Source organism: Caretta caretta, chromosome 6 (assembly GCF_965140235.1).
Source record: "Caretta caretta isolate rCarCar2 chromosome 6, rCarCar1.hap1, whole genome shotgun sequence".
In the NCBI taxonomy this organism is placed as follows: domain Eukaryota; kingdom Metazoa; phylum Chordata; order Testudines; family Cheloniidae; genus Caretta; species Caretta caretta.
This window is the reverse complement of record NC_134211.1, coordinates 86618060-86645927: the sequence shown is the minus strand read 5'-3', so window position 1 is coordinate 86645927 and position 27868 is coordinate 86618060. Positions and strand designations below refer to the sequence as shown.

Below are 27868 nucleotides of genomic sequence, written 5' to 3'. Positions count from 1 at the left end.
ACACTCCTCCACAAAAGGCTTATATTTCCATAGAACCAACAAACTTACCAGAAAATCAAAAGTCTATAAGCACCCAAAGCAAGTTCAGATCAATCTATGAAGACAGCTGGTATGAAAAGTCCCTATTGTTCAAAAGAAAAAGATTATAAGAAACAATTATAATAACTAATTCACATACATATCAAAAATATAATAAAAAACACCAGACTCAAGTTTTCATTTACATACAATAGAACTGTTTTACTATTTTATTGATATATTAAAATCAGGACCCCTCATGTCCCTGGTGGTTTTTTTTGGGGGGAAGGGATTTTTAAAAACACCCTATACACCATAAACTTGCACTCTCTGTCTCCTTTCTGCCTCTAACCCCCATAACAAACTCCATTTGCACCTTTATTTATTAATTCTCTTCTGTCCATATGTTCTGCCCTCCTTCTCCTGAATTTTCTTTTGTTTCCTATTTCGTTTTTTTCTCACTTTGTCTTCTGCTCTTTGCTCCTCTCTCCCCCTGCCTCCAAACAAGCGCTGGCCTGAGGTTTTGAAAAAGGTGTCTGTGCGGTTTCCTTTACTCTCTTTCCCCTCAAAGTCTGTCCCTACTTTAAATTCCATCTTCTCTCTCCCTATACTTTCCCCCTCAAGTGTATTTTTCCTGCTAGGCCTCATCATCTCCATTCTCCACATTTCCAATCTGGCCAAGTATTAGCCCAAAGAGCTTCCTGGCATCTGAGCTTGGATAAACCCCCAAATCCTCCATGCCAGGGCAGTGTGGAAAACCACCGCTGAGGTCATAACCTGCTTTGATCAAGCGTGAAATAGTCCATTTCAGCATCTAAATGGGCATCATTAGGCTTCAATGCAAAACACCCCTTGAGATGAAAATGGGCAGTTGAAAATTCTCAAAGCTATTGTTTCAGTCATGCAGTCAGACAGGCCTTAGTGCATCAGTTTCCATTGTCCCCACAACCGGACAATCGTCTCTGCAACCTTGAAGGCTCAAAAGACAATTTTTAAGCATTAAATGTTTTGGTTTCCCTTCATAATAACAAGCGTAACATAACAATTCCAGTTATTAACAATTAACAACAAGCACAACGATACAATATAAAGTCATATTCCTGACATACAATAACAACACATATTTGTTTTCTGCTTTATGTTGTAAGGCAGTAGAGGAAAAGAATCATAGGAAATGATGGGAAGATGACACATGTAACATGGCATGGCAGACACTCTTCCACCTGTGTATGATATTTCTTTTATCATGAAATAAGGGCATTAATCTGTAACTGTTTCGAGCACTGTTTTAGCAGGCCCATCAACAGAGTTCCCAATAAATATCAGCTTCTCACAGTGATCTGTCAGGTTAGTTTCTGAGTAATGAGACCAGACCCCAAGAATACTGGTTTGTAGGGCAGCCATGAACTAGCCCAGTTTGACCTCTGATGCAGACAGAACTGAAATACTGACCAGACTTTCTGAAACTATTTGATTAAAGTAAAAGTCCAGAGATTTTTCCCATTTACTGTATCTTAGAGAAAGACTGAAATGAAAGCCGGTAAAAAATGTTGATATGCTTAAAGTGAAACTCTAAAACAAACTTTAGAAATGGTTTAGGAGACATCTGATAATATGGCTATACTATCTTCCCTTTGCAAAATCCACTGTACAATAGATCACAAGAGTATCTAAGATGTCCTAATACTCCTAATTACAGCTTCCGCTACCAGCAAAACAAGTCAATACTGTCTTATTCCCCCCCGACCCCAATATACTGAAAGAATGAAATTAAAGCAATAGGATGGCATCATAGCATGGTATCATGTCGCACACAAGCACGCAAAGAGGTGTCTCAGTGTTGGTATCATAACAAACATGTCTACATGCATGTGGGCCATAATTTTAAACACAACCTATAATTCACAATCAAAACAACACAGTCATTTTCAGTAGTTTCAAGAGACAGAAGAAATTTGGAGGAGACGTGGGGAGGGGGGAGACGACAAATTTAGAAATGAAGTAGAGGAGCTGCAAATCTACTGGCTAAACTTACAGTATCCAAATTTTCTTCAGCCATAATCACCTCTTTACAAATAATCTTCCATTTTTCTGAAAGCCAAATTATTAAAAACATAAAACAAACACGCAGTTCTTGAACAGTCTCTAATTTCTGCACTAAATTTAGGGTTGTCAGGTGTCCTGTTTTCGGCTGGAATGCCCAGTTGAAAAGAGACCCTGGCTGCTGACAGGGCCGTCAAAAGTCTGGTCGGTAGCAGAGCGGGGCTAAGGCAGGCTCCCTGCCTGCCTTGATTCCACGTGGCTCCCAGATGCAACGACATGTTCCCCCTCTGGCTTCTATGCATAGGGGCAGGCAGGGGTCTCCGCACGCTGTCCCCGCCCCAAGCACCAGCTCTGCAGCTCCCACTGGCTGGAAACCATGACCAATGGGAGCTGTGGGGGTGGTGCCTGCTGACAGGGCAGCACACAGAGCCGCCTGGCCATGCCTCTGCATTGGAGCCGGATGGGGGACATGCCGCTGCTTCCAGGCTGCCTGAGGTAAGCGAAGCCCATAGCCTTCACCCCTGACCACCCCCTCTGCACCCCAACCCCGTGCCCAAACCCTGATCCCCTTCCCACCCTCTGAACACCTTGGTCCTAGCCCGGAGCCCCCTCCTGCACCCCAAATCCACCCCAGAGCCTGCACCCCCAGCCGGAGCCCTCACCACCCCACACTCCAATACCCTGCCCTAGCCCAGAGCCCCCTCCCTCACTCTGAACCCCTCATTCCTGGCACCACCCCAGAACCTGCACCCCCAGCCCAGAGCCCACACCTCCCTCCCACACCCCAACCCTCTGCCTCAGCCCAGAGCCCCCTCCCATACTCTGAATCCCTCGGCTCCACCCCCCAGCCTGGAGCTCCCTCATGCACCCCAAACCCGTCATTTCTGGCCCCACCCCAGAGCCAGCATCCCCAGCCGGAGCCCTCACCCCATTCCGCACCCCAACGCCCTGCCCAACTCCAGTGAAAATGAGCAAGTGAGTGAGGGTGGGGTGAGTGAGGGACAGAGGGAGGAGAGATGGAGTGCGTGGGGGGGGGGCTTTGGAGAAGGGGTGAGGCAGGGGTGGGGCTTTGGAGGAGGGGCTGGGCAAGGGTGTTCAGTTTTGTGCGAGCAGAAAGTTGGCAACCCGAACTATATTGCCACTAACTGTAAACACATACAGTCATGTTACATGTACTCAATCCATTCTAGATATAGAACAGAAAAACTAGAAGCCCTTTTGTATCCCTTACAATCAGCACAACAGTATTTCTCACATGCCTTCCAGGTGGTTTTCCAAATAAGAATGCACTTCCTTTTTTATCATAAACTGTTGGATGTGCAGTGGACATATCCAGAATGGTTGATCCTCTCAATTTCTGTGGCATACTACACTTATAAAGGCCAGCCACACTAGAGTTAAATCAGTCATTCAAAATCTATAGAGGGAATGAGGCGCAGGCAAGTAAAAAAAGACACTACCACTGAAATGAACTGGCTTTGTGAGGAGAATTAACTTGGACTTCATATTCTGAACTAAATGATTGAGGAGAAAAAAAAAATCCAGAAACTTAGGTGCTGAATTCTTCCCTCACTTACATGCTACTTCTGACTCATTGAAGCCAACAGGAGTGCACTGGTGTAAATGAAAGCATACGTTTGTCTGTAGATCTGTAAAGTTTCAATAGCAATTATTGGGCTCCTCTCCTCAATTTAAGATGCTTGATAAGTACTGCAAACACATCTAGCAAGTAAATGCTTCCCCCACTCATGACAAAAATAGCCCAACATTTTAAAATTGGCAAGAAAAAACAAAGTTATGAAAAGCGTAATGCATTTCAGGGTCCATGTGTTATACTCCATTAACAACACTTCACAGGTGTTGAAAACACTCTACATTAGCCTTGTGCCTTATATCACACCTAAGGCAAAGGGTATAACACATGCCCTGTCATGTGCTGTTGCTTATTTAGCTATGATAAGCAGACTAGTGTTTTTGTAAATGTAACGCAGATGTTTCTCACAGACTATACATACCACTAAAGAGAGCTAACAGGGAAAAGGGGAAAAGTACTTGGATAAGAACACCTTTAGACGGGGGGGGGGGAAGGGAGGACAGTCTGGGACCATCCCAGGAGAATCAGATATTTTAAAGCAAGCTAGAGCCTAATGAAAACAGCAGATAAGTGCTGGATCTCTTCAGGAATTAAATATGATGAAAACAGTGTTCAGAATTTAAATGGATGATGAAAATCAAAAGGACCCAATCCTGCAAATACATATTGCCATGAGTTGTCCCACAGCAGCAACAGCAAAAGGTCAGGTGAAACTTCAGGTTTACATCTACTAGCCAGAAGCCAATACAAAAGAAGAACCTCCCATGAATTGTGCTTGAGTGGCTAACAGGCTAGTGGTCTCAGGGAGCTGACACCCAGTTAAGCACAAAGCAAGACTTCCTCATGCTGGAGGCAGAGAGTAGCAAGGTGATTCTCAGTCCTGGCTATCCTGAGAACTATCACATTTCCTCCTTCCCCACTGGTCAGGGCCTAGAGACAACACCTTGATAGTAATCCCAACATCCAGCTGGGAAAGGCAGGGGGCTGGGCTTACCACCAGAGCATTTCTGCTGGACCTCCCTGTGAGGCCAATGATCTCTCTGGGTATGTCTACACTTCAGTTAAAAACCAGCTGCTGGCCCATGTCACCTGACTCGGGCTAAGGGCTGTTTAACTGTGCTGCAGGCATTTGGGCTTGGGCAGGAGTCCAGGCTCTACACATTGCAAGGTGAGAGGGTCCCAGAACTTGGGCTGCAGCCTGAGCGCAAACATCTACACCACAATTAAACAGCCTCTTTGCCTGAGCCCAGGTCAGCTGGCACCGGCCAGCCACGGATGTCTAATTGCAGTGTAAACATACCCTCTCTCTCTCCTGGATAGTAGGTTTCTGAGAAGTTTTTCAAGACCTGCATTGCATTTTTTATAATAATATTATATTCATACAGACACCAGCCTAGCACAATCCTACTCACCCACTTGCAAGCAATACTTTTTTGATGGCCAAATTAAATGTTAGGGGCTTTCTGCCAGTATAGGGTAGGTGAATAAATATTTGGCTGGGCTGGTAAATTTTCATGCCAATATTATTTACATATATATTAACTTAAAGGAATATCAAATACATAGTATATGAGATACACATATTGTGGGGGTATCTATCTTTCAGACTGTGTACAGAAGACATTTTTTTTAAAAGACCCCACAACATTCTGTAATTTCACACACCCTGCCTTTAGTAGGGTTAAACCTGGAAGTATATCAGATGTCTTTTTACAAGGCTGTATTTCTTGCTGATAAGAGAATGATAAAGAAAACCTGAATCTGGAAATCACCATCATTGCCACCAAGACTTCAGACTCACAAGGTAATTATTCGCAAAAAGAAAAGGAGTACTAGTGGCACCTGAGAGACTAACCAATTTATTTGAGCATAAGCTTTTGTGAGCTACAGCTCACTTCATCGGATGCATTTAGTGGAAAATACAGTGAGGAGATTTATATACACACAGAACATGAAAAAATGGGTGTTATCATACACACTGTAAGGAGACTGATCACTTAAGATGAGCTATTACCAGCAGGAGGGGGGGGGGAGGGAACCTTTTGTAGCGATAATCAAGGTGGGCCATTTCCAGCAGTTAACAGGAACGTCTGAGGAACGGTGGGGGGGAAATAAACATGGGGAAATAGTTTTACTTTGTGTAATGACACATCCACTCCCAGTCTCTATTCAAGCCTAAGTTAATTGTATCCAGTTTGCAAATTCATTCCAATTCAGCAGTCTCTCCTTGGAGTCTGTTTTTGAAGTCTTTTTGTTGTAATATTGCGACCTTTAGGTCTGTAATCGAGTGACCAGAGAGATTGAAGTGTTCTCCGACTGGTTTATGAATGTTATAATTCTTGACATCTGATTTGTGTCCATTTATTCAAAACCTGTCAAAAGGTAATTATTGTATTTTAAAACACAATGAAGCTAAAGGTCAGCGCAGTAAGTGAATGCAGTTGGTTACAAAGCCAACATGTTGGTACATAATGAAGTTTTACTTTCCACCCTCTCAGCCCAATACTTTGTCTATATACTTTACTACTACATAAAAATGCATTAAAAGAACAGTAGGATATAAAGTCAAGCACTCAAAAGTAAGGAAGTGCCAGAATTAAGGTTGCCTCTGCAACATTAATCTGGCACCCTTATCAGCACATGCATTATGATACAGTATTTAATTAAATGATCACATACTATTTTTTCCACAGGACCCCTACCTCAGTGCTCTGGGAATGAACCAGAGTTGTCTCATGAATGACTACTCATTCACTGAATAAGGCAGGGGTCCTTAATTCTGGCATTTTTGTAGCTTTGAAATGTTTGACTTGACAAACTTCACATTTGGTTAACTTTGAGAAAAACAACAATGTGATTTCCTAAAAAAACTGGAAAAATAAATTCCATCATGTTAAACCATATTGATCTCCAGTTCATCAACAGGGTTCTGATCTTCATTTCTACAGCACAGACCTCAACTATGCAGTTAAGATTAACTAGTAACAGTAATAGGCTGTTATCCCCTATAATGTGAACTAGAACGGGATGAGACATACACTTTGCCAGGTTTCAGAGTGTTGTTCTGTATCCTCAAAAAGAACAGGAGTACGTGTGGCACCTTAGAGACTAACAAATATATTTGAGCATACGCTTTCATGGGCTACAGCCCACTTCATCAGATGCAGAGAATGGAACATATAGTAAGAAGAAAGTGGAGTAAGAGGCTAATTAATTAAGATGAGGTATTATCAGCAGGAGAAAAAAACTTTTGTAGTGATAATCAAGATGGCCCATTTAGACAGTTGACAAGAAGGTCTGGGGATACTTAACATGGGGAAATAGATTCAACATGTGTAATGACCCAGCCACTCCAGTCTCTATTCAAACCCAAGTTAATGGTATCTAGTTTGCATATTAATTCAAGCTCAGCAGTTTCTCATTGGAGTCTGTTTCTGAAGCTTTTCTGTTGCAAAATTGACACCTTTAAATCTATTACTGAGTAGCCACAGAGGTTGAAGTGTTCTCCTACCAGTTTTTGAATGTTATGATTCCTGATGTCAGATTTGTGTCCATTTATTCTTTTGTGTAGAGACTGTCTGGTTTGGCCAATGTACATGGCAGAGGGGTATTGCTGGCACATGATGGCATATATCACATTGGTAGATGTGCAGGTGAACGAGCCCCTGATAGCGTGGCTAATGTGATTAAGTCCTATGATGGTGTCACTTGAATAAATATGTGGACAGAGTTGGCATTGGGCTTTGTTGCAAGGATAGGTTCCTGGGTTAGTGTTTTTGTTGTGTGGTGTGTGGTTGCTGGAGAGTATTTGCTTCAGGTTGGGGGCTGTCTGTAAGCGAGGACTGGTCTGTCTCCCAAGATCTGTGAGAGTGAGGGATCATTTTTCAGGATAGGCTGTAGATCTTTGATGATGCGCTGGAGAGGTTTTAGTTGGGGGCTGAAGGTGACAGCTACTGTTGTTCTGTTATTTTCTTTGTTGGGCCTGTCCTGTAGTAGGTGACTTCTGGGTACTCTTCTGGCTCTGTCAATCTGTTTTTTCACTTCAGCAGCTGGGTACTGTAGTTGTAAGAATGCTTGATAGAGATCTTGTAGGTGTTTGTCTCTGTCTGAGGGATTGGAGCAAATGAGGTTGTATCTTAGAGCTTGGCTGTAGACAATGGATCGTGTGCTCACCAGTATTTGCTGATAACAGACAAATGGAGAGACGAAGGACTCCTGGATTCAGGCTTTATAGGGGAGTGTTCTCTAGTGGATATAGACCATTCTGCCCCTAACTGCCCCTTGTCTCTGTAACCCCTTCCCCTTCTGCTCATATCCAAACCCCATCCCTTGGTGCGTGCTCCCCATTCTACAGCTATAGTGCCCCACCAAACCTCCTCTGCTCCAATCCACCAGCTCCCATCCCTTCTCTGCTGCTTCCACATCCTCAGCTTCTACAACCCCCTAGTCTCTACCCATTTCTCACCTCTCTGAATTCCAGCATGTCTTCTTCTTTGTTCCCACTGCCAGGACACCAGGAAGGGGAGCAGAGAGCAAAGAAAAGAAAATCTACCTATTCTCAGTTCTGGTACCTGGCAGATGAGAGGAGCAATTACAGGGAAAGCCATGCTCATCCCCTGCAGTCCTAAAATGGAGCATGCTCAGTGCAGAAGGAATCTTCAGATAATTTAGCTGTGAAACTCAAACAAGCCTCTACTGAGCACGTGTGAACAAAGATTTTTTTTCAAAGGCTTAGAACTTGACCAAATTTAGGAAGACTTTCACAGGGACAGCAAGAGGTGCGTCCTGAAGACTAAAATGATCTCTCTGCCAAATTTCATCCGCTGCTGAATAACATGGAGGTGCTAGAGCTCCTCAATGACATGATTTTTTTACACGTGTAAAACAATGGATTTTTCCCTAATCTTATACTTGGAAAAAGATACACCTTTTTGAGCTGAAGGTTTAAAAAAAAATCTACTGGAGGCAGACAACCAGCATGGAAAATTTCAGCTTAAATTGTTAAAGTTTGTCAGAGTTATAAGCAACTGAATAGAGTCTTATAATGGGAACCAGTGGGCACTCGTAACTATCGGTGACATTACCAGCACCACCTATCACAGAACTATTTATTCATTTCATGATTTCTGTCTTTTCTTTTTATCCTCAATTAAATTTTATTATTTAAATCTTATTTGCAATACATAGTGTGAATAAATGGAACCTTCTAGTTACATGATTCTTCCATCCTTTATAAAGTTATACAACCTAGGTCATGAAGAAGCTGAACAGACCTGCTTTGTTAAAACATTCCTTTATTGCGCCTTGAATAAAGATCAATTGCAAGCCTTTATATGGTGCATATGACACACACACACGACAAGCATATTTCCTGGGCCAGAAATGTGAATAGAAAATCATGATTCACACATAATGAATTAAAAAAAACCCTTAAAGTATTCTTCTGAGGTCATTTACCTGATGGTGGAGTATAGATAAGTTTTAGGTTACACCATTGCCAGAGAAATTTCTCTCTATGGTTCAGATCCTCAAACCCAAACAGAATAGGTTTTTGCTACCAATATGTTATGGCAAACAGTCAAACGGAAGCAAACATTTTTCTTGTTGAGACATGGACAACTTAGCTTGTTTCAGCAAGATTCTCTACTTGAAATTTGCCTAGAAAAGAGAAGTTGGACAATCTCTTCTATCCTGTAACTATAGTGTCAGCTCAGCAAGCTGCGTATTGATTAATCATAGAAGGCCAGTTTACAAATAGAGATTGTCCTTTTCATCAAGCTACAATGATATGTTTTTACTAGGAGTGCCCTAGGCATCATGGGGAAAGGGAGAAATTAAGTATTGATGGATTGAAGATTTGGACTACTACCTCAATATCAAAGCACCTTCACACAATTACTCTTTGTGGAGCAAGAGTACATTCTTGGGGAGGAGAGAGCTGTACATCTGCTTATTCTCCACTTGCAAGTAGATCCTTGATCAGCTCACAATTCTGAAACCCTCACTCATGCTGAGGATTATTTATTCGTGTGAGTTGTCTTGCTGAACCTTGTCAGTCATTAGGAGCCTGTTTTTCAGAGGTTTTGTGCATCCACCACTCCCTTTGCTCAGCATCGCTAAAAACCAGGCCTACAGCACTAGGAATACTACCGTATAGGACAGAAATGCAAGGAAAATCAAGCTTAGAGGCCAAATACTTAAGAAACATATTGGTATTTTGCATTGTCAGCATCTGCTGGACTCTAGGTTTGATCTTACCAACCATCCTGAAGAAGCACAAGAGACTATATACAACATTCACCAATAATGGTCTCAAATGGTCGTGAGGACAAGTCTTAGCATGATGAAAGACTTCCAGATCAAACCACACACCCTGAGTTCACAATAAAACTGGAGGAGGGGATGCAAGAGATAAATTCTTAAATCACTTATCCAGGGAGTCAACATTTCTTTAAAAAGTTTCACTTTCATGAACCAAACTGTCAAGCTGTTAGCACAAATCTTATCTGGTTATCAAAAACTAAACTTTAAAGCAAAGGAACTCGAGTTGTCTGAGAGACGATCTGTGAATATGTGTAAGGCCATCAGAGCTGTTATAATGGATCTTAGCCCCATTCTTTGAATTTCTTCAGGACTTTGAGGACAGTATCATCTAATAAATGGTTTGGCCTTGTAAGAAAATATGCCAATGCCCTTTCTTTGGCTATCTAAAAAAAAGTATTCTTTGTTGAACTCCCAGATTGTGAACTTGTTCAGCAGGCTGGCTTGAGAATGGAGGACACTGTAACAAGCTGGCAGTTTTTGCCTAAAATGTTTCACCCTGTCAGAAGATGATTCTGCTGGAAAAGGGTTAAGTGAGCTCAGTTTCCTCACTGAGGCAAGTGGCTTATTACTGAAGTAAATGTAAGGAAGAGGAGAGTGGCTATCAGAAAAAGGATCTTTTCCTGAGATGAGCATTCTTGATGTAGGCACTCCAGGAATAGCCAAGCCTGGGGAGAAGTCTTGAGCTGAATTTTATTAACAAAGAAATTCACTAAAACATACAGCCAAGTCAGAGGAAAGGGGTAAGATTTTGATACTACGCATTGTCAGAATTTTGTTTTATAGTAGTGTGGCTGGGTCGGGCCAGATGGCTACAGGAGAGTGATAGAAAGCAGATATATTAGCCCCAGGTTGAGTAGGTCCCTTTCCCCTGGGTAAGGCAACAGCAAAGGTTCCAGAACAATCAGGAACTTTCTGGAAACAATTAAGACAGACAGGCTGATTAGAACACCTGCAGCCAATCAAGAAGCTGCTAGACTCAATTAAGGCTGGCTAATCAGGGCACCTGAGTTTAAAAAGGTCTGTTTGCTAAAACTTCAGTTTGTGGCGTGTGTGTGAGGAGCTGGGAGCAAGAGGCACTAGGAGCTGAGAGTGAGAACGCATACTGTTGGAGGACTGAGGAGTACAAGCATTATCAGACACCAGGAGGAAGGTCCTATGGTGAGAATAAAGAAGGTGTTGGGAGGATGTCATGGGAAAGTAGCCCAGGGAGTTGTAACTGTCATACAGCTGTTCCAGGAGGCACTCTAGACAACTGCATTCCAAAGGGCCCTGGGCTGGAACCCGGAGTAGAGGGCAGGCCTGGGTTCCCCGCAAACTTCCCAACTCCTGGTCAGACACAGGAGGAGTTGACCTGGACTGTGGGTTCATGAAAACGGCCAAACTGAGGGCTGCCGTGAATCTCCGAGGTGAGCAAATCTGCCAATAAGCGCAAGACCCACCAAGTTAGAGGAGGAACTTTGTCACAGTAGGTTGAGAAAGGCACCTGCTCACAGGTGCCCATTGCTAGATGCATCGGTTACATATTACACACCCCCTACTTCTTCAATTAGAAGAAAACTACTGCATTGGTTTTATGAATGAGCTTGAAAACATTCAGAGGATCACAAAAAATAAAAACTTAAATAACACACAGCTAAGATTGAAAGCATGTTTGAATGGAGTCCAATTAACAACCCAAACCACTTATACTGTCTTTACAAAAATGCCACTTTTTTAATGCAACGTGAATTACCATGTGTACCTTTGAATTCCTGTAAAACAGACAATCTTTTTCTACAGTACAAGTGGAATTTTAAAACTGTAGATCTGTAGACAAGTTCTTTAATTTTCATTCATCCCTCTGAATGGGTGGGACAGCAATATTATTGCTGGATATTAGTGAGAAAAATTCATGTAACTTTTAGAACTTTCATATCAATAGTGAAAGTATAGATATATCCTTCCATTTCTTTAAGCAGTTAAGATATATGATTTCCAACTGTATAATACCAAACAAAAAACAAGTACCGGCAGGCAAAGTCATGATGGCTCCCTTAGCATCAAGTAAAATTTCCTACTAAATATTCAAACATAATGTTGTGGTCTATTTGTGACCCACAGCTAAAGTTACATATGAAAAAACAGTGAATGTCTACCAGGAATATTTTATGCACACCAACTTTTTTTGGAATGTGAAATAGATACTTTCAAAATATGAACAGAATTACATTTTTTTCCTAATATTTAGTAACCTTCAGCTACTGTAATTCCACTTCAAATCCTGGAAAACAGTCTAGAGACAAATATTAGCCTAGCATAGGACAGCAAAGAGGAGGAATAAAATTACATTTCAAGGCGAAACTGTATTTTAATTAGTGTTACCTAGTACACCCACACAGCAGTCACCTTCAGTGCAATGAGAGAAAAACTGTTACACTCCACAAAGGTCTTTGGCTGCCACTGCAAAGCACAGAAGTTGGAGCCCCAGCAAGAAGGGGGCAGGAAGGTAAAATTGGCTTCAAGTCACTTTAGTGCCACCCTAGTTCTAGGACAGCAAACAAACTTACACCACCTTTCTATGACTGCCCGTAGGCTGCTCTGCAGCCCAGAATAACCAGAGTGTTCTCCACTCACTTTTCCATCCCAAACAACCCCTGCACTGGGAGAAATCTCCAGGGGGCTATTCCATCCCCCTTTTTGCTGCCACAGTGGCATCAAGAGGCTGGTGCAGTGGATAAAGTCTGTCTCAGGGTGGCCCTAAAGCAACTGTATTCCATCATAGAAACTCTCTTTTGATGAAGGAAATTCCACTATACCATGGAGGTGTGGTGCTGAGCCAGTAACCACACACAGAACTGCATTTGCCCAACAATCCAGCAAGGTGATGAGGCTGCTGGCTCAGCAACACCGCCAAAGTCTGTGCATTTGTGTCATCTAAGCAAGCGAGACTTTTTGAGCCACAGACATCACAGAGACCTGAACTGTAACATCAGCCCAGCATGCTAAAACTCCTGAGCTAGTGACATCAGAGAGGCCTGGGTACTGACATCACACCACTATCTACAGATGTTGAGCTGCCTCAGACACCTGAAAGAAACGTGAACCTTGAAATTTACCCAGCAAATTAGAGATCCTCAGTCCAAGAGCTCACAGAACCCTGTCCCTGAAGTCAGACCAACAGGCTACAGGTCCCAAGTCAGCAAGACTCCTCTTGCCTTGACATCAGACCAGCTACCTAAGTGAGCTGAATCAGTGGACCCCCACCAAGGCCCATATCTTTAACCCAGTGCAGCAAGCTGTGGCCGCTCTGCTAGTAAACTTCACAGAGGTGTCTGCATGTAGACATCAGATCTGCATTACAGAGTTGCCGAGCCACAGGTCTCACAGTCACCATCTCCTGACTTCTGCCTAGCAAGCTAGATGAGGCAAGTCACTGACCTCACAGAAGCTCATACCTTCACATCAGTCCAGAAAACAAGAGAGGCTTTGAGCCAGTAATTGTCAGCAAGCTAGAAGTGTGGAACCAGAGAGCTTACAAAGGCATGAACCAGACAACTCATACAGGCACCCTGGGCTAGAACTGTTGGGGCTGGGGCATGGATGAAGGTAAACTGGCCAAAGCTCTACCCATACAAAACTGAGGCAAAGATGCTAGGTTGGGGGAAGCAGCAGGAGGATATGGCAGAGATACTTCTGCCCCTTTAATTGAAGTTGCTCTTCCACCATTAGTTGCATGAGTTCACAACTTAAAAGGGATTGGAGGGTAAAGAGAAGGGATCTTTAGATCCCCAGTAGCTTTTAGATGACCATATTACAAAGTGGACCAGATTAGTTTTGTGGAAGGTTAGGGGATTGTGATTGGAGCTGGTTGCGAACAGAGGAAATTTTTTTTCAAGCTGCTGCCCCATTTCTCTCCCACCCCACCAATTTTGTTGAAATTTCAAAATTAAAAATATCAGCTATAGTTGTAACTTTTTCACAAGCTGGTGTAAAATATGACAGCCTCATTGGGATCTAGTTACCTAGGGAGAGCCATTGTTATAATCAACTTAGATGCACAAGTGCTCCAGCTTGTTCTAGAAGAAAGGCAGTTGCCAGCATAGCATTCTCAGTGATGACTCTGGAATTTGTTTCTTCTTTCTCAGTGTGAAATAGTTCAAAGGTCTCTCTCATCAGTGCTTACAGCAAAGACCATCCAATTGCTAAGACTTGCGGGGAGGACTGGGCATATGAGCATGGTGGGGCTCTGAAGGGAGATGAAGTATATTATGCAATTTTAAAATTACTGATTTTGTTGTGTGTAGATTTATGTTAGCCTGCTGTGTGAATTGTGATTTTCAAAAACTGCCAGGGAATATAGGACAGCGGAGAGGACTTTTTTGTATTTAAATGGAAACAAATTTATTATATACACAGAAGAGCTGTTGATTAATCACAGTTAACTCAAGTGATTAACTGAAAAAAATTAATTGTGATTTAAAAAATGAATCACAGTTTTAATCGCATTGTTAAACAATAGAATACCAATTGAAATTTATTAACTATTTTTGGATGTTTTTCTACTTTTTCAAATATATTGATTTCAATTACAACACAGAAACAAAGTGTACACTTCTCACTTTATATTATTATTTTTTATTACACATTGTATGTCTCCGGCTCTATTTTACCTGCATTCTGCCATATATTTCATGTTACAGTGGTCTCGGATGATGACTCAGCACATGTTCATTTTAAAAACACTTTCACTGCAGATTTGACAAAATGCAAAGAAGGTACCAATGTGAGATTTCTAAAGATAGCTACAGCACTCAACCCAAGGTTTAAGATTTTGAAGTGCCTTCCAAAATCTGAGAGGGACGAGGTGTGGAGCTTGCTTTCAGAAGTCTTAAAAGAGCAACAATCCGATGCAGAAACTACAGAATCTGCACCACCAAAAAAGAAAATCAACCACCAAAAATCAATTGAGTCAGGTGGCATCTGACTCAGATAATGAAAATGAACATGCATCGGTGTGCACTGCATTGGATTGTTATCAAGCAGAACCCATCATCAGCATGGAAGCATGTCCCCTGGAATGGTGGTTGAAGCAGGAAGGGACATACAAATCTTTAGCGCATCTGGCACGTAAATATCTTGCAATGCTGGGTACAACAGTGCCATGAGAACGCCTGTTCTCACTTTCAGGTGACATTGTAAACAAGAAGCGAGCAGCATTATCTCCTGAAAATGTAAACAAACTTGTTTGTCTGAGCGATTGTCTGAACAAGAAGTAGGACTGAGTGGACTTGTAGCCTCTAAAGTTTTACATTGTTTTATTTTTAATGCAGTTTTTTTGTGCATAATTCTACATTTGTAATTTCAACTTTCAAGAGAGATAAAGAGATTGCACTACAGTACTTGCATTAGGTGAACTGAAATACACTATTTCTTTTGTTCTTTTACAGTGCAAATACTTGTAATCAAAAAATCAATATAAAGTGAGCACGATACACTTTGTATTCTCTGCTGTAACTGAAATCAATATATTTGAAAATGTAGAAAACATCCAAAGATATTTAAATAAACGGTATTCTTTTATTATTTAACAGTGCGATTAATCTCAATTAATTTTTTTAATTGTGCAATTAATCGCAATTAACTTTTTTATTGCTTGACAGCCCTAATATACAGTAAACTAGCCTCAGAAATCAAGCAGGTAGGTGGCCTTTCCCAACCTGAGTATGCAGTCTACAGAATCCAAACTCATCCTTTCCCTGAGGTTTAGTTTTATTAATATGGAGATAGCCGTGATATGGGGTACGGCAGAGGAAGAAAAGGTATGTGATAAGCTGTTCGTGTTTGCTGGAACACCCTACCCCATTACTATGTGTGGATCCTAGTGCCAAATGTTAAGTGGGTTCCACTGACTTACCGAGGCACTACCCCAGCACACGTGGTGACAGGGGAAAGGGTCTCTGCTATCTGGTATAGAGGGGGAGAAGACAGGACTTCAGTATCATATGTATCCTTCCAGTATCATAAGACTCCAGGCTGGGCCTGCGGAAAGGAAAGTGGGCTGCAGTGGTTATGGGACACAGTGCAGTGCAGGCTTTGTTCCATCTCCTCTCCTCCAGCTGGCTGTGCAGTGTGAGAGGTGCAGTGGAAGGGCAGCGCACAGCAGAATTATATGATTGAATATCCTTCACTCGTTTCTAGAGGTACCAGCCAGGGACTGAAGAAACAAGTTACATTTGAAGCAACTGTTGGTCACACAAGTAGCAAGTGCTTTGTATTTTCACAGGCTGAGCCAGCCTTGGCATTCTGGGTTGGTTGCAAAGCAATTTTTGCTGTCTCCCCCACAAATGTAAGCTATTTCAGTCCATGACTGTCACACTGTTGTGCACAGGGCCAACTCAAGGACTGTGTGGAGGGTGAGAGAGGTGACTCTCTGGAATCTACCTCAAACTTAACTGCCTTCTTTGTCAAAAATGGTACATGCAGAGGGGATCTTTAGTCCCCATAGCTTCCTGCTGCAGAAGTAGAGCAGAGCTGCAAATTCTTTTCAATCTTAGCCATCAGTTTACACCAGTTTATGTTTTCAAGGCTTTCTCTATCAGACCCAACTGATTCTCTTTTACCAGGCTTACAGGTAATATCTATTAATAAGGGTTCTTTGTGAGCTCCTGGGAACCCCCTCATATCATTGCTCCTACCAAAAAGAGGGCACAAACTTTTGTCATTCTCAATAGTTGTTCTATATTTATCAAGAAAGAAATACATCACTATGAAGTTTAAAGGTTTTTTTTTCTTCATTTTTTAGTCAAAAATAATTTGCCAAAATGCCACAGCAAAACATGTAAATGTGTTACTTCAAGGATTACAAGTAGCATATGAACCAACATATCTCTCTCAAATTTTTGACAAAATAAAGATGAAGGATCATGTCCCAAGAACCTGTGCTTACGTGCAACGTGTTACCTGAAATCACACTCCTCGTAAAATAATGTTCACTGAGCTATGCTGATAGACAACTTCACAGAGCCGACTGACTCCAGGTAACATTAATTTGGCAACTTGTAAAGAAGGCTAAGAATGTGGCAATGGTATATATAAAAGAGATCTATTAAAGGGATACAGTAACAGTATACAGGAACACTTAAAAATATTAACGAGTATGTAACTATTATTGAAGGGAATATATAAATTACAGGTGATCAGATTTAGTTTTCAGGAAGCCTACCTGATGCTACTGTCTGCTGGCATCAACTGCTTAGAGTTTTATTTTTCAGCAGAATTTGGTTCACTTGAACTATTTCCAAAGGGGAGTGGTTGTATTGCAACTTCAAATCTGGTGTATGGTGAGAGCGATGATATTCTCCCAAAACTCAAACTTGTAATTAGCAATGCTATCCTCTCTGCAAGAAAGGCTGTTATATATTTACAGCAGCAACCTGCTGTAAATATATCTTTAAATCAGAGGCTGCATCTGCCCATACTAGATTTGATCCAGTCAACAGCAGTCTCTGATCCTGACTGACCTTGTACAAGTATCATAGCTGATCTTCTCTAGGTGGTCCTGGCCAAGTGTCCCCCCCACAGCCTTAGTGCTGCAGCAAAATGTACGTTAATCTCTTTTTAATAAAGATACTTTATTTTTGGCTACAAATGATATGTGGGATGACACTAGGGGCATTAATACATCTCCACTCCCTTATAACACTGAAAATACCTGACTCTGTAATGTTACAATAAATGTGGAGTGTATATAATAACAAGGGCAATGTATTTCAATCTCATTTTATTCACTTTATATTTCCAACAAAAGAAATGTATTTTGCAAATGCAGGTGCTTCTATCTACTGACCTTGGCATTCATCAGGACCATACTGTGATTTATATTGAGAATTCCAAGACTTTATCTAATCTTATAAATAAATGTAAAATACATAAAACAATTATCCTAGAGTAAAATTGAATTTTATCTCTCTGTAATCAGCTTTTGTCTATGCTACACATTTCTATATTTGAATACAATTCAAAATTAATAACAGCTATAATTTATTTTCTGACTTTTCATTATCTTGACATTTTAACAATCATTTTTTATATGCATAGGCTTTACTTTATCTAGGGCTTCCACCCCACAGTTGATTTTTAGCCATGAACAATGTACTCTTCCAGAATACCTGTTCAAGGAATAAGCCTGTTAAAAGAATACATTTCCCATCTAGCAAACCAAAATATACAGTATCAAGAAATAAAAGGAATTCATTGTAAAGGAAAAATCAGAGTAAAAAAGAATATGTAGTGCTGCATGTCAATGATCCCGAATACTGTGTGTACTTCAACATCTGCCTACAGCAAACTGAATTAAAGAGAGAAACTGGCTTTGATTGATTTCCTTGCTTTTAGAAGTTTCCCCAATTAGGAACATAAGATTAGCCAGTGCTCCATTTAATAGCAATTCTTAGCTCTTATCAGTAGATCTGAAAGAGCTTTACAAAGTGAGGCAAGTATCACGCATCCCCATTTTATAGATTGCGAAACTGAGGCAATAACTTTCCCAATATCACCCAGCAAGCAAGTAGCCGAGCCAGAAATAGAACCTAGATCTGCTGAAGCCCAGTCCAGTGCTCTATCCACTACAACATACTGCCTCCTCTGTCTAGTATACTGCTTCTGACAACAGCCAGTACCAGATGCTTCTGAGGAAGGTACAGATACATAAAATACCAAAATAGAGGACTATGGAATAAGCTGCCAACAAAAGTTTCTTCCCTCTCAATTAGTGGCTGACTTATGAGGGTTTATAGTGTCCTTCCAAATTATAGGGTTTATAGTCCTTCCAAAGCATGAGGGTTTATAGTCCTTCCAAATTTTCTCTACATATTTCTAAATAGAATATTTTCATCAGAAGCTAGTACAAAGAACCTTCAATGACATAAAAAAATGTCCGTTTTCCAATTTTGGGGGGGAGTCGGGTGGGGGGGGGCAAAAATTGCCAATCTTGTTAATTTCAATTTTTACAAAAATGTCATGGCCCTTTTCAAACTTGTAGTACATGACCTTGTACACATGTTATGATTACATAATTATATATAGGACTCTACATGTACACAGCACTCGTCAGAGGAGGCATGGTCCTTGTCCAAGAAGCTTACAATTTAGCTCAGGCATTAACAGTGGTGAACAGTTGAGGTGCATGGGTGGCATTGGCATGATCAGTGAGGAAAATCCACCATTGGAAGGCTTCACAAGAGAAGTATTGTTCAAAAAATTATATGAAAGAGGAAAGGGGGGTCAGTTGGGAATTGATCCAAGATGCCAAATACATTCTATTCCCACTAACTTCAGAGGAAGCTGGGGGTGTTCAAAATCCTGACATGATTTCTCAGCACCCTCAAGGATCTAGTCCTTAGTGAGTAAGTCATAAAGGGAAGTTTGAGGCATAAAAGCTAGCATAAAAGAAAGTACAAAGCCGATACCAGGAGGAAACAACAAAAAGGAGCAGTTAGGAGAAAAACTTGAAAGAGGGAAGGTAGGCTAAGGCAGAGCTGAGTCGAGCCTTAAAAATGAAGGCAAGGAGCTTGATCTTTAACCCCATTTAGGCACACCCTTCGAACACACAAAAATACAGTGCTGATGTCATAGAAAGTCCTCAAACAGCATGGACAAAAAAATCTTGAGTAAATAAAAATGAAGAATAGATCTGCTCTGTGGCTTGGCTGCAATGCTATGTGTCATGAAACTGGACAAGTAGTGCTCAGAGGTTCTCACACTTCAATGCACCGCAACCCCCTTCTGACAACAAAAATTACTACACGACCCCAGGAGTGGGGGCCGAAGCCAGAGTCTGCCTGATTCCCACTACCCCAGGTGGGGGAGCCAAAGCCCGAGTCCCACCACCCTGGGCAGGGAAGGGGTCAAAGTCGAAGCCCAAGGGCTTCAGCCCCAGCCAAGGGGCCTGTGACCTGAGGGCTGAATCCCTCAGGCTTCAGCCCCGGGTGGTGGGACTCAGGATTCAGCCCCGAACCCAAGCAAGTCTAAGCCAGCCCTGGCAACCCCATTAAAATGGGGTCCCAACACACAGTTTGAGAACTGCTGCTGTGGGGCATTAAAATGGATAAGGGAAGGGGGTAAGGAAGCAAGCTGGCTGTGTAAATGCCACTTGTGCACCAATGGTGGATTGGTAATTGCATTAGTATGAAAGGAGGCTGCTCACCTTGCCTCCCTGGTTGCAGGAGGAATGTCATAACCATGGTGGTCTAGACTGTTGAATAAAAACAGCATTCCCAAGAATGAGTGACCTTGAGTCTGAAGTGGCCCTGGGTCAGAGTGAGGCATGGTTAGGAAGAAGCCCATTGAATTCCTTAGTGGTAAACCCAACAAGGAGAGGGAGAAATAGTATGAAAGAACACTGTAGTTAACTAAAGAAAAGGTTAAAACAAACAAACAGTATTTTTGCAGCTTAGCATTTATCTGTAAACTGCTGGTGCAACTCTATGCTCCATGGTAAAAGCTCTGAAGCTCTTGGTTGTTTGACAAGACAAGCTACAAGCCTGAATGAAATGTTCAGCTTAAAGAATTAGAACAAATCTGATGATTGATGTTTTACTGAATGTGACGGGCTGTCATCCATTTTAAACAGGATCTTTGCTAGGATGTACTGAAAGCAATTTTTCCATTACCCTGCACATACTAAAGCTTTTTCCAATGACAGCTCACTTCAGACCATTCAGAGAAAAGACCTGCTCAAACTATTGCCATTTAAATAAAATAATGAAACAGGAACTGAGCTAATTTGAATAATTAAGCATTCAAACCAGAACTGTATATTTGTGAAAAGAAAAGGAGTACTTGTGGCACCTTAGAGACTAACCAATTTATTTGAGCATGAGCTTTCGTGAGCCACAGCTCACTGAGCTGTGGCTCACGAAAGCTCATGCTCAAATAAATTGGTTAGTCTCTAAGGTGCCACAAGTACTCCTTTTCTTTTTGCGAATACAGACTAACACGGCTGTTCCTCTGAAACCTGTATATTTGTGATTAATTCACACCCAATCCACAAAAACATACAAACCAAAACTATGCACTCATTTCCTAATTACCTCTAAAAATTACAAGATACAAGGTATTTTAATCATTTATTTGCTCACCCAAGCCTTACATATATAGACGATTCCATATTTTGAAATATTAGGTTATTGCAAAAGACAGTATTGAAAACAATGAAATAGTGTTAACTGATGCGGGAATGTGTCTGATACTATCTATTCTTAGTTTAGATAGTAAAGACTAGGAGTGGATGGGTCATGACACAAAGTAAAACAATTTCCCCATGTTTATCCTCCTCCCCTCCCCCACACTGTTCCTCAGATGTTCTTGTCAACTGCTGGAAATGGCCCACCTTGATAATCACTACAAAAGGTTTTTTCCCCCCCTGCTCTCCTGCTGATAATAGCTCACCTTACCTGATCACTCTCCTTACAGTGTGTATGCTAACAGCCATTGTTTCATGTTCTCTGTGTATATAAATCTCCTCACTGTATTTTCCACTGAATGCATCCGATGAAGTGAGCTGTAGCTCATGAAAGCTTATGCTCAAATAAATTTGTTCGTCTCTAAGGTGCCTCAAGTACACCTTTTCTTTTTGCGGATACATACTAACACGGCTGCTACTCTGAAACCTATCTATTTTTAGTATTACTGTTAGACTATGCATAAAAGATAGTGATACAGAGGTTCTGCAATTTTCTTTTCAAATTAAGAAAGATTCATTAAAGAAAGTCCTGGAGTGGAATTCTGTAATAACATAGAAGAGACAAGAAATCAACCTGCATTTCTCTGGCCTGTCTAAACTAAATTTGGAGTTAAGTTTAACCTTTGTCCGGGGTGATTACTGCATACATATCGATGCTCATTTTTAGGACGTGCATATAAATCTAATATAAATAATTAATTAGTGTTGCCTCTGGGCAGTGCCTTATACCAGTACTTTACAAAAACTGTAGCCTAGCCACAGGTAGTTTTGGGACAGAAAATACCGGGCCTACAAATGCTGGCAATTCCTTAAGTAAGAACACCCTTTCCCCATTAGATTGTACGTACATACACTGCGTGAGGAATTAGGTGGTGATGATATTTTAGGTGATCTTTTCACACAAGGTCAATGCTAAAGATAAATGAAAAATGAGTTTTGTGGCCTCATCCAAGGTCTCTACATCACAGAACTTCCACATGTAGAAAATTGACACAACTGATTATCACTGCAATAACACCAACAATATAGGTCAAAATTAAAGTACATTAGCAGAGCTAAGAGGGAAAGCTTGCCCAGTATCTCTGCCATTTGTCTACGCCAAGCCATCGCAGTTAGTGAATCCAATTTCAAAATCATTAAATTCACTCGCAACTTGCAGAACAATGAAGTCAAATAATATATTACAGCCTTGAAGATGTCATAATAATGTTCAGATTGTTCTTTCCTCCAGTTATTGGGCAGCACTCTGCATACAGTTAGTAGATTAACATCTGACTTAAATTTCATACCATATTATTGTCGAAAAAGAGCAGTATGTGCTATGATCCAAGAAGAAAAACAGTCATTTTGAATCCTGTTTGGTTCTAAATCAGGCAAATAAATCTGTTAGAATGAATGCTACATTAGGGATTTTTAAAGCTCCATCTAAGTGGTGACAAACTACTGGGTATGAGTCTTTTGTTATTTTCACAAAATACAAAAAACATTTAGCCAGAGGTAGTGATGTTATGACAAAGGTAAGCCAGAAATAATGGAAGAAAACCCTTATACTTCGTTTTCATTCCAAGATAAGCTTCTCTCTAAGAAAAGATGTATATGCAACTAAAAATTCTAAAACCATTTTTCTAAGTTCTGAAAAGCTTTTCAGAATAGTATGCTTTCCAGAAAAACGTCTCTGTACTTCACTCCTAGAAAAATGTTAAATGTCATTTTTCACTTGCCCGCCCATGCACAAGGATGTTTTATATATAAGAAATGCTTCATATAAGAAATCATGATAGTTTCACCCCAAAACTCTATTCAAAGTAACAAATTCCTAAATATGACTGGCTAATGCTGCTGTGAAATAGCACTGAATTGTGCTACAAAAAATATTCCATAAAGTTAGTCTGCAAAACCGTAATATGTGAGTAAAAGCAAGTGTGCTTCAACCTTCAAAGAACACAAACCAAAGATGGTGTTCTGAGGAAACTAACTTGTTCTGTTAAATTTCTTTTTGACAAATGCCAAAACATTACCTTTCACTGTCTCATGTGTAACATCATGCCTTCAATGTATTTGTTTTACTTGCATAAATAGCAGTGTGCAGAGACTCACTTTCTGACACTACTTCAGCTTGCAATTCACTATTACTGCACAGTAGTAACCCAAATCTGTAACATTTGGACATAAATGAATCCCTTATTTTTGGGATATCAGATACTGTACAAAAGTGTTATTGTACTATGATGTTATTCAGATGTAGGACAGTTGGGACTCAATCAATTTCCAGATTTTCTGAGAAAAATATGAATGACCAAGAGCATCAAATAAGAGATGCACTGTATTTAATTTCTTTTCAGAAAACACCAAAACAGTCCAAATTTAAAGTTTTAGACACTGATCTTTAGAACGACAGATTTTTTTTCCAATCAATACTATATATTTACATTCTTTCAGACAGCAATTTCAAGAAAACCTTGGTTCCCCCCCTCCGAGTAAAAATATAAAAGAACTGTAGCATCACTGTAACCACATCATCCTGCTCTTTAGATGTTGTTTCACTCTCATAGCTTGTGTCAACACACAGAAATGGCGCCATTTTAACTAAATTGGTTTCAAAATGTATTTTGTTAAATTAGCATAACTCCCCTTATGTGGACACTCTTAAATCACGTTAAGAGTGGTCAATATGGATTTAGCTTCATTTGGTAACAAACCAAATTCATTCGAGCCTATTCACGCTACTTGTTTTTTAAGTTGAGGGTATGAATATGCATCAGGCACAACAAAGTGCGCAGTTTTTTGCTGACCTATTTTCTGTAGTTGTATCTGCATTTTCAGTTAAAAACTCAAAGGCTAAATGGATATCAGAGCCTTAGGCTATGTCTACACTACCTGCCGGATTGGCGGGTAGTGATCAATCTATCAGGGATCGATTTATCGTGTCTAGTGTAGACGCGATACATTGATCCCCGATCGCTCTGCCGTTGACTCCGGAAATCCACCAGGGGGAGAGGAGGAAGCAGAGTCGACAGGGGAGTGGCGGCCGTCGATCCCGTGACGCGAGGACGCGAAGCAAGTGATTCTAAGTCGATCTAAGATACGTTGACTTCAGCTACGCTATTCTCATAGCTGAAGTTGCGTATCTTAGATCGATCCCCCTCAGTGTAGACCAGGCCTTAGTGTCTCAGTGCAGGATCAGCGTCCATGACTTGTACAATACATTTCAAAAAAAGTTTTAATACTTCATGCATTTTTTGAACATGTAATATAGAATCATAGGCATGAAAGCACTTTCAATTATATATACGGGGTTTCTGGGAGACTGGATAGCCAGTATTGTCACCTGTTATTTTAGAGATCCACTGTTGGCACATAGCTCCATCTAGTGTTTAAAGATACTAAAGAAACTCTCAAAAAAGCTGTATTTGTTGAAAGATGTTTTAACAGTTCAGCATGTCAAATGTGGTAATAAGGGCCCGGCCCTCGGAAAAACAACTGAACAAAAGAAAAAGGTTAAATGACAATCTTCATCAGTGTATGATCTCCTTTATTGTTCCCAATAAATGTACTCTCAAAATGTATTTCAAGAAGCTCCTAAACTACCACCATTAGTCTAACGGGTACCCAAATCAAGACATGAGAACCATCATAAAGTAAAAAGTAAAGGAGAACTTGTGGCACCTTAGAGACTAACAAATGGTTAGTCTCAAAGGTGCCACAAGTACTCCTTTTCTTTTTGCGAATACAGACAAACACGGCTGCTACTCTGAAACCCATCATAAAGTATTCATTCCTCATGCACATGTAAAGTTCAATATGTCCTAGAAAAATACATACAGCAGATAACTATTATTGGCACAGTAGCACTGTTCTAGACACATATGGACTTCATTTCTTCAAATTTATAGAAATGCAAATACTTCCATACCATGCATTTACCTTTTAAAACAGTAAATATGATCCCAATTTAATATTTTTCCTCATATACAGGTAAAAAGTGTGCTACACTTGTTTTCTACTGCTTGCTTATGCTCAACACATAAGTAATCTGCTGTTTGGTAGCGGACAGTAAATCAGAGAATTGGGATGTGAGGTACACGAGCAGTATCAGATCACAGGTTACAAAACTTGCAGTTTGTTTTTTTTCGGGGTAGCGTTAAGTTAAAGACAAGCAAATATCTCAACACGAATGTTGGCATTTTAAAATTACTGTAGTTTGTTCTAAAAAGTATTTTTAAAATGTGAGTAGCAATAATCGTAAGGTTGTTGTTCTACGTACTGTTCCTTTAAGGAACACAGTGAAATTAGGAAGGATTCTACTTCACAAGGATATAGGTGTGGAACTATATCCTTTTTCATGATATGTAGTCAGGTGCAAACATAGAAGCTTAACTTTAAAGTTCCCTGTGGTCTAATAAAAACAAACAGTTTTAGAGACAGAGCCAAGAATGCAGATTTATAAAAAAAAATTATGTTTGCTTTTCTTTAAAGACAATCATGCCAACTGAAATGTTTAACTGCATCTTTCTAAATTAAGATTTGTTAAAAAATAAAATATAATGTCAACAAACTCATGAAATATTGACATAACAAGCAACGAAAAACAACTGTGAATTAACATGTTTGTAAACAGATTAAAATCGAATGGCTAAATACTTGAATATTTTACTTTAATTACTATAAAGCAATGTATCCAATAGGGTATTAACTTTATTACACATTCAAAGATAATATTTGTGAGAACAAAAGCAATTTAACCTGAGAAAATATATTTTTATAGATACACCAGATAGGATTATTTTACCAGGCTTTCAAGCATGCTTCATAGCGTACCATCATTTTTAACATTACACAATGACAAGTTACACAGGTTTATTAGTGTTATCTGAAATGTATGCATTTACATACTAATATGCCCAGAGGGTGTGAAAGAGTGTGCACACACAAAAAATAGCACACTTAAGTACACAGACCTTCTTAAATTACCAAACTATGTCTAGATAATGTGGAGTACCTGAATTATTCTCACAAAAGCAAGAAAACTACTGAAAGTTGAAATCCTGGGTTTACACTGTATATAATTCACAAAGGGCCTATTTCAAAACTCACTGAAGTCAATGCAAGTTTTTCCGCTGACTTCAATGGACTTTAGGTCAAGCCATACGACTTATTTTAAAAAGGAACATCTTCATTTAAGTTCATATTTCATTTGTGGCATTAACATTGTTCCTTCACCACAGTATTGTATTGTATTTTTGTAGGGTTTAATTTTCTTTTTTCTTTTAAAGTACAAAAACAAATCAACACTTTTCCAAAAAAAATCTAAATAGGAACAAGTGAACCTTGTAAAAATTTCCAACTATTTCTCCAAGAGTTCTGTTTTTCACAAAGTAAGTCTGTGTTTTTGGAAATCCAAAGCTTTCAAACCATTCCCATAGCCCCCATCATCAGGCAGGGAAGAACTGCACTGCACCCTCAGTCATGCTGGAGAAAAAAAAAGAGTGAATATATCACAACACTATGCCCAAACTCCCTAAGCTTCTCATACACTATGAATTGCCTTGGTCTCTTGGGGCTTTTCATAGCACTGTGGAACATAGTCAAAATTATTTTCCCGTGTTTTGCTGCTGCTCGATGAAGTGTTGAACGACCAGTCTTCCTCCCCTGCCTGCTCACCAGAACAGTCTCCCTTTGATGGTAGGGTGTAGTAGACTTTTTGCCAGGCTACTTGAAGACAGAAAATGCGCGGTAAAGCAATATGCGTCCTATAGAAAGTGCTAGAGGGGAACATAAAATGCTAACCACACCCAACCCATCGAACAACACTGGTAAGAAAGTGGGTATGGTACCTGGAGCCTTTTGGGGTGGGTGAGTGTAGATGGACATGGCTCTCAAGGGTTGTGAGAACTTCACTCCCTGGTCCCTTGAATGACAGAAAGCATTTATGGATCTCCACCATCTCTTCCTGACATAGGGCAGGGAAAAGGGTTGCATTTCATCTGTCATCCTACCCAAAGGTCATGGAGATGCTTCTCTTCCCCTTTTTAACTATGTGATGGGATGAAAGTTAGTGCCCTGCCAGATGTAGAAATCCACGTGTCTTAGCCCAGGGCAAGGTACTGATAGCAAAAAGACAGGAATTGGCAAAATTCCAGTGCCAAACAGAACGCAAGCCTCAGAAGGTTCAAGCTCTGTTCTCAGTTTCAAACTTGTGATACTTGAGTGGGTTTGAAATTAGGCAAAATGTATTGAATACATGTTGAAATTATTGCTGATATTTTATGTTCTTTTCTTCATTCACAATACCTTAATTACAATACAAATTGCCACAAAGCAAGCAGCTCATATGATGTTTTTATCAGAGATTTTTCTGTCAAGGGAAACCATGTCCCAAAATTTTGTTGCAACAGAGAATGGCATTTATGTATAACAAGACAGGAAAAATTGTGATATAAATGCCATACACATAATGCTGAAAAATAAAAACAAAACAGAGGAGATAAATACATACATACAAAATAAACTGGATGAGAAATATTGCTACTTTCACTCACTGGGACTGCATCTAAAACCAGCCAACCAATTTCTCTGTAGGTCCATCACTGCTGAACACCCAATACTGCAAGGCCCTGAACAACCTCAAAATTTCTATTGACCTGAATGTGAGTTGCAGTTCTGTACCT

The 27868-nt window shown here is 40.3% G+C and overlaps 1 protein-coding gene across 1 annotated transcript in view; it reads right to left on the bottom strand.

Moving 5' to 3' along the window:
• Positions 1-27868, bottom strand: part of MIPOL1 (mirror-image polydactyly 1) — a 294447-nt gene that overhangs the window by 245192 nt on the left and 21387 nt on the right. The window contains exon 2 of the mRNA XM_048855134.2: positions 49-122. The gene's annotated coding sequence lies outside the window, so the exon portion shown is untranslated. The remainder of the gene's footprint in view (positions 1-48; positions 123-27868) is intronic.